General features: G+C 43.7%; 1 long non-coding RNA gene across 1 annotated transcript in view; it reads right to left on the minus strand.

The window, feature by feature from the left end:
- LOC143805432 (uncharacterized) overlaps window positions 1-17,261 on the minus strand; it is a 332,861-nt gene that overhangs the window by 265,922 nt on the left and 49,678 nt on the right. Inside the window, exon 2 of the long non-coding RNA XR_013221241.1 lies at window positions 10,924-11,040. This is a non-coding gene — a long non-coding RNA (uncharacterized LOC143805432). The remainder of the gene's footprint in view (window positions 1-10,923; window positions 11,041-17,261) is intronic.

Genomic DNA, 17,261 nt, shown 5'->3' on the forward strand with positions numbered 1-17,261 from the left:
CCCCATAAGATGCTCCATACAGATATTTGCCCCATATAATGCTGCACATGGCCCCATACAGACATTAGCCCCATATAATGCTGCACGTGGCCCCATACAGATATCTGCCCCACATAATGCTGCACATGGCCCCATAAGATGCTCCATACAGATATTTGCCCCATATAATGCTGCACATACCCCATACAGATATTTGCCCCATATAATGCTGCACATGGCCCCATAAGATGCTCCATACAGATAATTGCCCCATATAATGCTGCACATGTCCCCATAAGATACTCCATACAGATATTTGCCCCATATGCTGTTGCTGCGATTACAAAAAATAAAAAATCACATACTCACCTCTCAGGCCCCCAGCACTTGCTATATTCACCTGCTCCCCGTTCCACCGCCAACCGCCGCTGTGTCTTCCCCGTCCTGTGCACTGACTGTTCACGCAGAGGGCGGCGTGCACTAATCACGTCATCGCGCCCTCTGACCTGCGCGTCACTGCAGAGGACGCAGAAGACGCAGAGGCGCCAACGGTGGAACGGGGAGCAGGTGAATATCGTGCACTGCGTTATACTCACCTGCTCCTGGCACGGTCCCTGCACATCTGTTCCCCGGCGCCGGCAGCTTCTTCCTGTAGTTAGCGATCACATGGTACCGCTCATTACAGTAATGAATATGCAGCTTCACCCCTATAGGAATGGAGTCAGGTCAATATTCATTACTGTAATGAGCGGTACCATGTGACCGCTCACTACAGGAAGAAACTGCCGGCATCGGGGAACCAGGGATGTGCAGGGACCGCGCCAGGAGCAGGTGAGTATTATTACACAGCTCCGCTCCCCCTCCCCTGCCAACCCCTGGGAATGACTCGAGTATAAGCCGAGAGGGTTACTTTCAGCCCCAAAAAGTGGGCTGAAAATTTCGGCTTATACTCGAGTAGATACGGTATATTTCTTTCATTCAACTTTAATTCATGTGAAGGGTTAAAAAAAAATCCTGACAGCAGGTTTGAAGCATTTGAGAGGTGCAGTTTTTAAAATGGTATCACTTTTGGAGAGTTTCCAATATGTAAGCCCTCTCAAGTCCATGTAAATCTGAATAGGTCCCTAAAGAAACAGGTTTATACACTTCCTGAAAAAAAGAGAAATTGCTACTAAACTTTTAACCCTTCTAACATCCTAACAAAATAAAATGACATTAGAACAATTATGCAGATGTGAAGCAGACACATGGGAAATGTTGTTTACTGTATTCATTATTTTGTATAGCTAACTGGTTTAAGGATATAAAATTGAAACTGACTTTTTCTTGAATATGAGAGTGGGATGGGGAGGGTTGGGTTACAGTTTTGGAAGTTATGTTTGTATCTTATTACCTTTTTTTCTCGGTTTATGGAAATGTTTAATAAAAATTATCAGAATTAAGAAAAAAATTAAAAGTTTGAAAATTGCGAATTTTCCAAAATTCCAATATTTTCACAAATAAACGCAAAACATATTGAACTGCATTTACCACTAACAAAGTACAATGTGTCACGAAAAAACAAACCTCAATCACTGGGATACATTGAAGCGCGCCAGAGTTATTACCACGAAGAAGTTACACTGGTCAGGTTTAAAAAATGTGACCTGGTCAGGAAGGCGAAAATTGGCTTGATCACTAAGGGGTTAAACCATCTGATTAGTATGGTAGGAAACCTGCTTGATAAGTAGGGAATTGAATTAATTGCCATTATGGATAGATTTTGCTGGTACAGTTTCATCTGTAATTCAATGCAACGCACTGACTTCTGGATTGGATTTGGTGCATGGCTGCATTATATAATGTACAGTATTTTATATATTTAAAAGGTACTTTCTGCCGCAGAGTAAATCTGATATTGTTCCGGATCATATAGACATTATTGTACGTTATGTTGCACACAGGAAATACCAGCTTTCTACATTGTTATATGAGCAAATTAATTTCCACACTGAGCAAATGCTGGAGGCTTCAATTACACCCCGATGATAAACATAGAAAGAGATTCATTCATTTACTGCGGATAGATGTCTGCAAAACACATGCCTCACACTCTACCAGAACATGGAGAGATCAGATAGAAAGAGGATAAACAGATACAAAGATTCACAATAAATAATACACTGGCCCAAAATTCAACAGAAAGGAAATTTTTTTCAATGGCCGCTCTATGAAAAAATTGGCAAGATCTTTCTATGATGAAAGTTTCTGGCCCCACAAGCCCAGTTGTATGGATTTAGTGACATTCTGCATCGCCTCTGGAAATCCACATCCAGGTGTGGACAAGAAATGATAAGCTGGAAATCCTAAATAGCATACAAAGCGTAAAATATTTTAATTTTATGACATATCAATTACTATAAAAACATCTATCCCTAATAGTTAAAGGTACAGTAGATTGCATTACAGCAGAACAGGTACATATTATTTCAGTAATTAGTATTCCCGTCACTGCCAAACATTCCAGGTACTATGTACTGTACTACAAGACACTAACCATATAATATACATTTTGGCAGTCCCTGCATTACAAATGACTTGCATTCGGTAGGTGTGTTCATAACTAGAATATATAAAATAGAACAGGGAAAAAAAATAACACTTATACTCAAGGGCCACCAACAGTGTATGTTTTCTGGACTTCCTTAGCATTGTACAAGGTGTTGGAATCATCACCTGTGCAGGTGATTAAATCATCACTTGTGCAATGCTAAAGCCCCCGTCACACATAGCGAGATCGCTAGCGAGATCGCTGCTGAGTCACAAGTTTTGTGACGCAACAGCGACCTCAGTAGCGATCTCGCTATGTGTGACACGTAGCAGCGACCAGGCCCCTGCTGTGAGATCGCTGGTCGTGTCGGAATGGCCTGGACCTTTTTTTGATCGTTGAGGTCCCGCTGGGTAGCACACATCGCTGTGTTTGACACCTTACCAACGACCTCGTTGACGACTCAGACACTGAATCGTCATAATAGCTCCCTTGTGACATCGTTGTACAGGTCGCTACAGGTCGCTGGTGAGATGTCAAACAGTGAGATCGCAGCTGCGATCGTTGGAAGATCTCACTGTTTGACATCTCACCAGCGACCACATAGAGACACAGCAACGATCCCTGACAGGTCGTATCGTTGTCGGGATCGCTTTAGTGTCGCTAAGTGAGACGGGGCCTTTAGGGAAATCCTGAAAACACACACTGTTGGTGGCCCTTGAGGACTGCAGTTGTGCACCCCTGCCTTATACTCATCGCACCACTCCGCTGGTCCTCTTCTTTCCATGGTTTAAAGCTGCATTTCTGGCCTCTTCAATACAGACCAGGACTTCTGGCTGCTTCCATGCCTCAGATAATGATGCAACCTTATGACAAGCAGAGACCTCCGGCGCCTGAACGCAGATGAAATTCTTGGGAGATATGGCATGTGATAGCGGAAAGAAGAGGACCGAACTGCGAACATTGTGCGGCCGAAGATGTATTAGCTTTTCTTTTTTAACCAATACTAACTTCTCCAGTCGCTCGCCATTCGATCCTCTTCTCTCCATCTGAAAGGTCAGCGGTGACGTTTTTGGATGTTTGCAGATTTATTCAATCACACTTGTGCTTTTTTATCAGCAATAATAGAGAAGATTTAGCAGTCGCCTCACAATGTATGAAGCGGTGTCCTTTCCAACTTATGGCAAATTCACGATCAAGGTGCACAAACCATGGTGGGCAGCACGGTGGCTCAGTGGTTACCACTGCAGCCTTGCAGCGCTGGAGTCCTGGGTTCAAATCCCAACAAGGACAACATCTGCAAGGAGTTAGTTTGTTCTCCCCGTGTTTGGTTGGATTTCCTCGGGGTTCTCCGGTTTCCTCCCACATTCCAAAGACATAATGATAGGGATTCTAGATTGTGAGCCCCAATAGGGACAGTGCCAATAATGTCTGTAAAGAGCTGTGGAATTAATGGCGCTATATAAATGAGTAAAATAAATAAATAAAATATAAATAAATAAATGATAGAAAAGTGTTGGAAACAGTATCTCCCTAATGAGAAGAGTCTAGTTGATGTGATTTTTGAAAACCCAAAAGGTTTTAAATTCACATTTTGAGCTTTGAATTATCTGCCCAAACATTTTTTTCAGTGTATTTATACCACACAACCGGATGAATCTCATTTTTTCATTCAGATTGTTTTTTTTTTCTACTTTGCCCCTAAGTCTTTCAGAATTCCCATCATTAAATAGCCCCAGAATAAAAGAGGAGCGGCCCACCTACAGTGGGGAAATAAGTATTAGATCCCTTGCTGATTTTGTAAGTTTGCCCACTGACAAAGGCATGAACAGTCTATAATTTTAAGGGTAGGTTAATTTTAACATTGAAAGATAGAATGTCAAAAATAAATTCCAGAAAATCACATTGTATAAATTTTATACATTTGCATTTTGCAGTGAGAAATAAGTATTTGATCCCTCTGGCAAACAAGACTTAACACTTGGTGGCAAAACCCTTGTTGGCAAGCACAGCAGTCAGACGTTTTTTGCAGTTGATGATGAGGTTTGTGCGCATGTCAGGAGGAATTTTGGTCCACTCCCCTTTGCAGATCATCTCTAAATCATTAAGATTTGGAGGCTGTCGCTTGGCAACTCGGAGCTTCAACTTCCTCCATAAATTTTCTACGGGATTAAGGTCTGGAGACTGGCTAGGCCACTCCATGACCTTCAAGTGCTTCTTTTTGAGCCACTCCTTTGTTGCATTGGCTGTATTTTTTGGGTCATTGTCTTGCTCTAAGACCCGGCCATGACCCATTTTTAATGTCCTGGCAGAGGGAAGGAGGTTGTCACTCAGGATTTTACGGTACATGGCTCCATCCATTCTCTCATTGATGTAGTAGTCCTGTGCCCTTAGCAGAGAAACATCCCCAAAACATAGTGTTTCCACCTCCAAGCTTGACAGTGGGGACGGTGTTCTTTGGGTCACAGGCAGCATTTCTCTTCCTCCAAACACTTGAGTTGAGTTAATGCAAAAGACCTCAATTTTTGTCTCTTCTGACCACAGCACCTTCTCCCAATCACTCACAGAATCATCCAGGTGTTCATTGGCAAACATCAAACGGGCCTGCACATATGCCTTCTTGAGCAGGGGGACCTTGCGGGCACTGCAGGATTTTAAACCTTTACGGTGCAATGTGTTACCAATGGTTTTCTTGGTGACTGTGGTCCCAGCTGCCTTGAGATCATAAACAAGTTCCCCCCGTGTAGTTTTAGGATGATCTCTCACCTTCCTCATGATCAAGGATACCCCACAAGATGAGATTTTACATGGTGCTACAGATTGATGTCGACTGACAGTCATTTTGTATTTCTTCCATTTTCTTAGTATTAAACCAACAGTTGTCTCCTTCTCACCCAGAATCTTACTTCTGATTTTGTAGCCCATTCCAGCTTTGTGCAGATCTATGGTCTTGTCCCTGACATCCTCAGAAAGCTCTTTGGTCTTGTCCATGTTGTAGAGGTTAGAGTCTGACTGATTGATTGAGTCTGTGGACAGGAGTCTTTTATAAAGGTGACTATGTAAGACAGCTCACTTTAATGCAAGTAACGAGTTGATTAGGAGCGTCTAACTGGTCTGTAGGAGCCAGAACTGGTTCGTAGGGGATCAAATACTTATTTCTCACTGCAAAATGCAAATAAATTTATATAATTTATGCAATGTGATTTTCTGGATTTTATTTTTCATATTCTCTCAATGTTAAAATTAACTTTAACATTATAGTCCATATAAAATTATAGACTTTTTATGTCTTTGTTAATGGGCAAACGTACAAAATCAGCAATGGATCAAATACTTATTTCCCTCACTGTATGTGAGCACCTCGCCACGTCAGTGACATTATACCAAAAGTTTCACATCTGCTCAAGTCACATATTTTCACAAGCTGTATTTGACGTTTCGCTCTAAACTTCCCGTACTGTAACAGTAATGCGATTGGCGACGCACTCATTTTTATAAACAGCTGCAAGATGCAAATCATTTCCAATCCAAACATAACAATCCTAATAAAACAAAGTCCAGCTGCGGCTCCGACTGTTAGTTTCTGTGGATAAAGAAGTTTATAAATCTCACACAATAATGCAAATCCATTCAGGGATCACCCAAAATATTCCCTGTGATGATGTTTGTATTTATCAACAGAGAAATCCCTCTGCTTACTTTCCAAGATGAGGAAGGACGGATGCCATTTTTGGTCACAGAAAGCATTGTCTGCTCATACTGCTCTTCAGATTTCACAGAAGAAAATAATCCAACGCTCCTTCCTTCTAATAAACCCTTGTGGGGTTTGTATAGTAATTCTGAGCAAAGCAGAGCAAATGCAGACGCTCTTAGATTCTGGGGGGTCTTTTCTTTCATTGTTCTAGACATTCCAAAGTGCCAAAAAGGAGCACAGACTGACCAGGATTAATCCCAGGTGTGCAGAGTTACTGTACAATCTAATACCATGAACCACATGTGCTGCCAGATACCACTCATGGACTGGGGAAATGAGGATTCAAAGTGTCAAAAAAAATGGCAAAGTAGCATGGCAGCATGTGGGGGAAAGGTAATAAATGTATTGATTAATGGGAACCCACTGATCACAAGAATTTAAAAAAAAAAAAAAAAAACACTGATGTCACAGGAGGCCTGCTGCTTCAAAATTACTCTAAGACCGAAGGAGAAAGACAAACGCATCGCATGTCTACAAACTGAATGGGGCAGCATCACTAGTGTGACCACCTTTCCATCAGATCTTTGTAATGGGGGAATCAGGACCCCACACTCCAGTGATCAGGTCTCCCAGCAGTCATACATTTATCACCTCACCTGTCCTGTAGATAGGCAATAAATGGTTAACATGGGAAAGTAAAATGGTTTGAATCCAAGCTGATATAGCCTACTCTGCGGGAACATTGTAGCACGACAGAAGGGCTGCCTATGCATTTAGCAGAGTAACAAATGAAAAATGGAAAATGTCATTCATTGGCAGATGAAACGAGCAGAATTACAAGGGTGAACCTCTGGTTTCTGCTGTGGAATTAGCAATCTGCATTCAATTTATCCCCATTCAAGGCAGGTTCTATGCGTGTGCCTACCCGAATACATAGCAGTCATTCAAGCAGTTGTGATACCTGTTTTAGAAAAATCGTTGGCCAAATAAACAGCAAAGCAGATTTGTGGGAGGTTTTCAGATTTATCACAATGGTATAAGAATATTTCCCTCATTTGGCGGTGCCTGGAGACTGCCTGTGGCTTTGTACTGACATTACTGTGTGCATGGGGGCTTACAGATGCTTTTCCCTTTGTTAGTGAAATAGGCCACAAAGTAGCGATGAAGACAGTTTATACCTTCCCCCTCCTTGGTCTAGCGGAGACGTCTTCAGACCACCTGACTCCCTCCATCCTTTGATCACTTAGATGAGCACAATTAAGGTTTTTTTTTTGAACCCTGTAATTAAGTTTCTGACAAATAAATCTCAGGTACATCCTATTCCTGACATGTTCAATATAAATGTGCTCTGCGCCCGGCTAACAGGAAGGAATAAGCAACTCAGGATCCATACATTTACTGTTAACAAACCACAAGTTCAGGTTTCTGAGAAATGGGATGGCATAAAGGAAAATAAATGCAACCTATTATTACAGAGCAATTTATTTTCTTATAGTGAGGCAGGAAAACCTGCAGTCATGAGACTCAGAGAGAAGGATTTATCTAACAACCTGTAGATACTTGTAAGAAGATACAAGAAGTAAAGGTACCTTCACATTAAGCGACGCTGCAGCGATAGCGACAATGATGCCGATCGCTGCAGCGTCGCTGTTTGATCGCTGGAGAGCTGTCACACAGACAGCTCTCCAGCGACCAACGATGCCGAGGTCCCCGGGTAACCAGGGTAAACATCGGGTTACTAAGCGCAGGGCCGCGCTTAGTAACCCGATGTTTACCCTGGTTACCAGCGTAAAATGTAAAAAAAACAAACAGTACATACTTACATTCGCGTCCCCCGGCGTCCGCTTCCTGCACTGACTGAGCGCCGGCCCTAACAGCAGAGCAGTGACGTCACCGCTGTGCTGTACTTTCACTTTCACTTTACGGCGCTCAGTCAGTGTGGGAAGCGGACGCCGGGGGACGCGAAGGTGAGTATGTACTGTTTGTTTTTTTACATTTTACACTGGTAACCAGGGTAAACATCGGGTTACTAAGCGCGGCCCTGCGCTTAGTAACCCGATGTTTACCCTGGTTACCAGTGTAAAACATCGCTGGTATCGTTGCTTTTGGTGTCAAACACGACGATACACGCCGGTCTGACGACCAAATAAAGTTCTGAACTTTGTTCAACGACCAGCGATATCACAGCAGGATCCTGATCGCTGCTGCGTGTCAAACTAAACGATATCGCTAGCCAGGACGCTGCAACGTCACGGATCGCTAGCGATATCGTTTAGTGTGAAGGTACCTTAACTGGAAAGAAACGTTTACTTATCACCTTGTGAAAAAGTGTTAATTAATGGTAAACTGAGGCTCATTAACTCCATCTCAATTTTTCAGACAACTGAAGCAAAAAGCAGTATGAACCTCATGCCTCAATTGGGTTATTAATTTCTAGCAAATTTATTATCTATGGTGCATGTAAAAGTTTGGGCACCCTTGGTCAAAATTACTGTTATTGTGAACAGTTAAGCAGTTGAAGATTAAATGATTTCTAAAAAGCCTAAAGTTTGGGCACCCTGCACGATTATAACCTAGTAGCACCCTCTTTTGCAAGTATCACAGCTTGTAAATGCTTTTTGTAGCCAACAAAGAAAAAAAAATACAAATATATGTATATATTGTAAAATGCAAAGGAAGAGTGTCATCTTTAACGTTAGGCCTTTTAGAGATCATTTCATTTTCAACTTGCTTAACTGTTCACAATAACAATAATTTTGACCAGCCTTGTCACGTGACCTAGGATAAAAGCCAAACCAAAATCTCAATTTGCAGACTCTGTGTTTCAGGGTGCTGCCCCTTATCAGTGCAAAGCGTGAGATCTGGTTTAGTTGGGTGAGAGCCGTCCGACTGTGATCTATTGTGTAACGTTTCTCCTCACAGAGGGTGACAGTCAAGCATGCCAAGATAAGCAGACTTTTAGGGCCCCTTCACACTGTGCAATCAAAGTCTGAACGAGCGTTCGATTTGTGACGTTTATCCGTCCTCGTTCCGAGGTTGCAAAGTGTGACATGGCGTTACGATTTGCGACGCAGCCCAGCATCGTACGATGTGAAAGAAAGAGCAGAACTTTCTTTCGTCGTAAATGTCTCGCTGTGGCGGTCGAAATCGTAGTATGTGACGGCGGTCATACGAGCTCGTAATGCGACTACGTGGGTTGGGCTTCCGCATACCTGTCTCCTGATTGGGCGTGACGTTTTAGCACGCCCATGCTGGTAATACGTCACGCTCGGAGTCGTAGGACTATGGCGGTGTGAAGGGTAGCGTACGATTGCGACGCGTGACGTTCACATCGCAACTACGTCAGAAAAAGCGTTAACATCGTAGAGTGTGACCGCTGGCTACGAGCTCGTACTGCGATGTCGAATATGACGCAAATGCGTCGTAATCGTAGCAGAATCGACCAGTGTGAAGGGGCCCTTAGGCCGCAATGCTCTTCTGGTATATATACATATTGTCTCTTCAGAGAGGAAAAGGACTAGAACTCTAGTGCCACAGCACACGCATGTAAGTAACACTTAGGCCACATGCACAGGTTCAGTATTTTACATCAGCATTTGTAAGCCATAATCAGGAGTGGGACAGTCAGAGGAGAAACATAATAGAAACACATCACCACTTCTACATTATCACCCAGTCCTGGTTTTGGTTTACAAATACGGATTTAAAATACTGGCCAAATACTGAACAAGTGAACATGGCCTTATAGAATCCCTGGGCTGTCTGGGCCCTTCAATTATAATAGGAGGATTTGGTCCACAAATCAGATCAAAGAAGGACATAACTGTGTTTTGTTTTTGCTGTCCCGAGAGGATTTAAAAAAGCAAAAAATTAGACTTGTGAAAATAAAAACCGACTACAATTGTACATATAAACAGGTCCCAACTTGGTTTGCTGTGGCCATCACACCTCAAATCATACATAAATCACATACAAATAGGAAAAAAGTAGCAGTAAACACTATCACATCATTTCACAGGTAACAAGTAAAGCCTCGCTCAGTGGGTCACATAAGTCACAGCAGAAGTGCTCGCTCACACTGCCGCATAGCGTGATGTTTTATTGGAAAGCACTCAGCCCTATGTTACTCTATGGGGCAGTGCAGATCTGCGATTGTTTTCTCATGTCGATTCGGCATGGGAAAACAATCACAGCATGCTGTAAGTGGCTCTAATTTTCGGATCATGTGCACCACCCCTACAAGTCTATGGGTGTGTGACACATCGGACTGCACTGAGACGTCATCTGAGAGCAGTCCGATGTACGCTCACAGAGGCAATGGAGAAGAAGGAGATATTACGTTCTCCCATCGTCTCCGTACCTGTGATACTAGTCTCTCATCTGAGACAATCAGATCACACTAAGGTGACACTTGGATCAAACTCTGACAGAGTTTGAGCCGAGTGTCATTAGCATAAGCGGCCCGATTCTCTTGCATGAGATAATCTACGGCAGAGTGAGTAAACCCTAACAGGCACACTTCACCTATGGATGCCATACTGGTATTTTCTGCATGAGAAATGGAGCAACTCAAATATTTATCTGTGCCTTTTGTATGTATTTTTCTGCAGATCTGTCATACAAGTCACAGGAAGCAATTCATAATTGTAGCCTATTTCTATTACACACTATGACACTTTTTATGAACATGTAATCTCTGTGTAGAGAATGCAGAGCTGCTCACCTTGCTGCTGTCCTCTATTATCAGGTTCCAGTGCTGCAGTCACAGGACTCATCAGCTCTTTGATATCCTTTCTTTCTCTTCACTGACTCCACTCCAACCACATGCATCAGGTATAATCTACAGGAATGTAGGGGACAGGGACCTGGTGAGCTGTGCAGACGGGTGGAACCATTGTTGCCGGGAGTCGGGGTTCCGGGGGACGGATTTGAGGGGCGCATGGGAAGCCAGGCTCATGTGACAGGAGGCAGAGTGACGCAGGGAGAGAAGAGGATAAAAAGAAAAACGCGCGAAAGCAGGGACAGAGAAGCGCGGGAAAACTCTGAGGAGAGGAAACTGCAGCGCAGTTGTCGTGTGTGTGCAGGCCGCAGTGAGACTTGCTGGAAGCAGGAGGAAAACGTACAACAGACACTGCGGGCAATTACCAGAGCCCCCAAAAAGAGGCGCATTCGTCGTCAGCGACCCCCCAGGCAGAGGGGTAGTGCTGATCAGCTCGGGGACAGTATTACCGCGCTCCCCGGGAGCATCTTGCCACCGAGTGCTCCGGATCCTCCTGGGTTTTTCTTAGCTGTGACTGATACTGATAATTCTGCTAATTCTCCTCAAAAAGACTCCTCTCTGGACGTGGAAACTGTTACCCCGGATCAACGTCCGCCTGCGGGAGGTAACGCAGCACCGCAAAAGACATTCTGGACTCGAATCTACACCTGGGTTCGACGTCGGAGGACACCGCATTCCCTCACCACTAGGACTACGTCGCTGACGGAGCCTCACCACCGGGACTACATCGCTGAGACAGCACTGATAAGTGAACGTTGTTGACTTTACCTTAGTAGGAGAGGTACTAGTAAGGCGCTGCCGCGTTCTTCGGGTATAGTTCAGGCCTCCTATATAGTAGTTAGGATTTACTGTGATATTGTATACTTGTACTCAAGTTCCCTGCGTGGAAAACTGTTGTTATATTTTTTGGGTTGGGACTGAGTTAAAAGAAAAGTTAAAAACGCTATTTGCTTTCTGGCTCCCATTTGTCCCTGCATCCTTCTTTACCTGCGGTCTCTACAGGTAAAGGAGGCATCATTAGTAAAGAACAGTGATTTTCAGTCCCATTGCACCCTAATAACCCTTGCAGTGCAAACTTATTTTCAGATCTGTAAAGGGTCATTTCCATTTTAGCCGTTTATGTCTTGCCTAATTTGAAGCCCCTCGTCTCTTGAGTGGCAACACAAAATGATTGTTCAAAACCGGGCACAGCAGATTGATGGGACTTAGCCCTAATTAAAATCATACCTACGTTGCCACGATGAGCTTTTTGTGAGTTTTTGATGTTGCAGAATTTCTGCATTTAAATTAGATTTGCATTTTTTTATTGCGTGTATGCGTTTTGTTTTTTTTACCTGTCTTTTTGTTCTCTTGTTAGTTATTCTTTAAATAAAGCTTCTTTGTTTTTGATACTGATATCGGTCTTTGACAAAACTTTATTGATATACTATGGTACGGATTACATTAGTACAGTTTTGGTGGAGTGTTACCCCCTTTTGGACTATGATGTTTATCAACTGTAAGATGCTTCGTTTCACTGTCCATATATAGACCCCAATGCCTGGCTCACTAAGTATCCAGACCCGAACTTACAAACTCATAGATACATACAAGACTGTAAGCTCCGGTCATGAGAGCTGCCGCAAGACCGAGCACTGTGGTCCATATACAGACAATGAAATATGCTCGTGTGATTATCTCCACTCTTTTCTGGCTCCTGCAAATACAGAGCTGTCAATCAAAGAAGAGGTGGAGATACAGTACAGACCAAAAGTTTGGACACGTATTCTCATTTAAAGATTTTTCTGTATTTATATGACTATGAAAATTGTACATTCACACTGAAGGCATCAAAACTATGAATTAACACATGTGGAATTATATACTTAACAAAAAAGTGTGAAACAACTGAAAATATGTCTTATATTCTAGGTTCTTCAAAGTAGCCACCTTTTGCTTTGATGACTGTTTTGCACACTCTTGGCATTCTCTTGATGAACTTCAAGAGGTAGTCACCAGAAATGGTCTTCCAACAATCTTGAAGGAGTTCCCAGAGATGCTTAGCACTTGTTGGCCCTTTTGCCGTGACTCTGCGGTCCCCCTCACCCCAAGCCATCTCGATTGGGTTTAGGTCTGGTGACTGTGGAGGCCAGATCATCTGGCATAGCACCCCATCACTCTCCTTCTTGGTCAAATAGCCCTTACACAGCCTGGAGGTGTGTTTGGGGTCATTGTCCTGTTGAAAAATAAGTGATGGTCCAACTAAACGCAAACCGGATGGAATAGCATGCCGCTGCAAGATGCTGTGGTAGCCATGCTGGTTCAGTATGCCTTCAATTTTGAATAAATCCCCAACAGTGTCACCAGCAAAGCACCCCCACACCATCACACCTCCTCCTCCATGCTTCACGGTGGGAACCAGGCATGTAGAGTCCATCCGTTCACCTTTTCTGCGTCGCACAAAGACACGGTGGTTGGAACCAAAGATCTCAAATTTGGACTCATCAGACCAAAGCACAGATTTCCACTGGTCTAATGTCCATTCCTTGTGTTCTTTAGCCCAAACAAGTCTCTTCTGCTTGTTGCCTGTCCTTAGCAGTGGTTTCCTAGCAGCTATTTTACCATGAAGGCCTGCTGCACAAAGTCTCCCCTTAAGACTGTGTGCACACGTAGCAGATTTGTTGCGTTTTTCGCTATAAAAATGCTATAAAACCACGAAAAAAACGTTCACATTAAGCATCCTATTTAATAGAATGCAATCCGCATTTTTGTGCACATGCTGTGTTGTTTTCCTGAGCGGAATCGCATTCCAGAAAAAAACGCAGCATGTTCATTAAATTTGCGGAATCGCGGGGATTCCGCACACCTAGGAATGCATTGATCTGCTTACTTCCTGCATGGGGCTATGCCCACCATGCGGGAAGTAAGCAGATCATGTGCTGTTGGTACCCAGGGTGGAGGAGAGGAGACTTTCCTCCACGGACTGGGCACCATATAATTGGTAAAAAAAAAAAAAGAATTAAAATAAAAAATAGTGATATACTCACCTTCTGATGGCCCCGGAGTCTTCCCGCCTCTCAGCGGTGCACGCGGCCGCTTCCGTTCCCATGGATGCTTTGTGTGAAGGACCTACAATGACGTCGCGGTCACGTGACCGCGATGATGTCGCGGTCACGTGACCGTGACGTCATCGCAGGTCCTGCACACAAAGCATCTATAGGAACGGAAGCCGCTGAGATCGGGACGTCACAAGGTGAGTATAACCATTTTTTTTTTAAATTATTTTTAACATTATATCTTTTACTATTGATGCTGAATAGGATCAATAGTAAAAAGTTGGTCACCCTTGTCAAACACTATGTTTGACAAGTGTGACCAACCTGTTAATCAGTTTTCCAAGCGATGCTACAGATCGCTTGGAAAACGCTAGCATTCTGCAGGCTAATTATGCTTGCAAAATGCTAGTTTTTAGCAGGAATATGCATGCCAATTCCGCATGCTACATACCCGCAGAAGGAGTTGAAGAATTGCCGTGGAAATTTCTGCGGCAATTCTGCGACGTGTGCACTTAGCCTAAGGCCGGAGTCACACCACAGCGAGATACGGCCGAGTCTCACAGGTTTAAAAGAAGCTCTGGCACCGGCACTCCGGAGCGGAGTGTGCGGCTCCATGTATTGCTGTGCGGCTGCACGCTCCGCTCCGGAGTGCCGGTGCCAGAGCTTCTTTTTAACCTGCGAGACTCGGCCGTATCTCGCTGTGTGTGATTCCAGCCTAACAGTTGTTGTAGAGATGTGTCTGCTGCTCGAATTCTGTGTGGCATTGACCTGGTCTCTAATCTGAGCTGCTGTTAACCTGCGATTTCTGAGGCTGGTGACTCGGATAAACTTATCCTCAGAAGCAGAGTTGACTCTTGGTCTTCCTTTCCTGGGGCAGTCCTCATGTGAGCCAGTTTCTTTGTAGCGCTTGATTGTTTTTGCAACTGCACTTGGGGACACTTTCAAAGTTTTCCCAATTTTTCGGACTGACTGACCTCCATTTCTTAAAGTAATGATGGCCACTTGTTTTTCTTTACTTAGCTGCTTTTTTCTTGCCATAATACAAATTCTAACAGTCTATTCAGTAGGACTATCAGCTGTGTATCCACCAGACTTAGGCTCAAAACAACTGATGGTCCCAACCCCATTTATAAGGCAAGAAATCCCACTTATTAAACCTGACAGGGCACACCTGTGAAGTGAAAACCATTTCTGGTGACTACCTCTTGAAGATCATCAAAAGAATACCAAGAGTGTGCAAAGCAGTCAAAGCAAAAGGTGGCTACTTTGTAGAACCTAGAATATAAGACATAATTTCATTTTTTTCACACTTTTTTGTTAAAGGGAACCTATCACCCCGTTTTTTTCGGTATGAGATAAAAATACTGTTAAATATGGCCTGAGCTGTGCATTACAATAGTGTAGTTTGTGGACCCCGATTCCCCACCTATGCTGCCGAAATACGTTACCAAAGTAGTCATTTTCGCCTGTCAATCAGGCTGGTCAGGTCGGATGGGCGTGGCTTCTTCCCCCAGATATTGCGTAGTTTTCCGTTGGTGGCGTAGTGGTGTGCGCATGTCCAACGTCCCCAATCCTGCACGGGGGGGTGAAAATAGCAGCGATGTCCGTTATTCCATTGGTGGTCGGTGGGCGCGGCCATCTTCCTTTGGCCGCGCGTGCGCAGAAGCGGCGCTCTGCTGGCCGCGGCTTCAGGAAAATGGCCGCGGGATGCCGCGCGTGCGCAGATGGAGATCGCGGCGGCCATTTTCCTGAAGCCGCGGCCAGCAGAGCGCCGCTTCTGCGCACGCGCGGCCAAAGGAAGATGGCCGCGCCCACCAACCACCAATGGAATAACGGACATCGCTGCTATTTTCACCCCCCCGTGCAGGATTGGGGACGTTGGACATGCGCACACCACTACGCCACCAACGGAAAACTACGCAATATCTGGGGGAAGAAGCCACGCCCATCCGACCTGACCAGCCTGATTGACAGGCGAAAATGACTACTTTGGTAACGTATTTCGGCAGCATAGGTGGGGAATCGGGGTCCACAAACTACACTATTGTAATGCACAGCTCAGGCCCTATTTAACAGTATTTTTATCTCATACCGAAAAAAACGGGGTGATAGGTTCCCTTTAAGTATATAATTCCACATGTGTTAATTCATAGTTTTGATGCCTTCAGTGTGAATTTACAATTTTCATAGTCATGAAAATACAGAAAAATCTTTAAATGAGAAGGTGTGTCCAAACCTTTGGTCTGTACTGTACATAGAAACCAACTAAGTAGGAAGGTGCACTGAACTGCACAGACACAACCAGGGCCACACCGAGCACCTTATTAACAGATATGAATAATGATTTCCTGCAAACTCGGCAACAGATTTGGACAAAAGAAAGGTACGATTTTTATTAGGGCTAAGTCACCTACAATGTGCTGTGCTTGGTTTTAATAGTTATTGTCTAGTGATGAGCTAGAATGCTCGGATAAGGTGTTATCTGAGCCCGTTCGTGTGTAGATATATTGCATCTTTGGCATGCTTGAATACTTTGTTCGAGTCGCCGTGGCTGCATGTCTCGCGGCTGTTCGACAGCCCCACCACATGCAGAGATTCTGTTTGTTTGATTGAAGGCCAACGTCGAACATGCGTCGGGGTGTGCGCCAGGCTAGTCTAAGTCCCTCCACCAGTAAGTACTCAAAACTGTTTTATTAGGCTCTATTTTGGCACACAACTTAAGTATATGTTATATATACTATCATATCAGCTTTGTATCTGAGCATATGTGTGCTACACTCTATTTGTTTTACTATATAGCCTGTATTAATAAGGACTGCAAATTGCTGTTTAATTTATGCAGCATATATGCAATTGCATGTACTGGTTCCATTTCGTTTACTTGTTATGGGATTTATCTTGGTATATACTGTACATTGTTTAAATCTTTTTGGATATATTGTGATATAATAATGCACGTGCGCCCTTGCTTTGTTGTATGTTTGATATCTTCCTGATTCAATAAATTAATTTTAATCTCACAAACTGATTCCAGACTTTTGGTCAGTCTTTTCTTTGTTCCTTTGCCATTTTACAGTACCAGAATAATACAAGAGACTTCAAGAAATCTTATGCACCAACTAAAAAAAAAATCTGCTGTCCAATTTGACAAGAGTCATAGGTTTCAGATGTTCAGCTTGTCAGTTTATGTCAGAGCAAATTTCTTGAGCACTTTCTTCGCAATGAAATCCACAGAGGTAAATGCTG

Source organism: Ranitomeya variabilis, chromosome 2 (genome assembly GCF_051348905.1).
Source record: "Ranitomeya variabilis isolate aRanVar5 chromosome 2, aRanVar5.hap1, whole genome shotgun sequence".
Classification (NCBI taxonomy): domain Eukaryota; kingdom Metazoa; phylum Chordata; class Amphibia; order Anura; family Dendrobatidae; genus Ranitomeya; species Ranitomeya variabilis.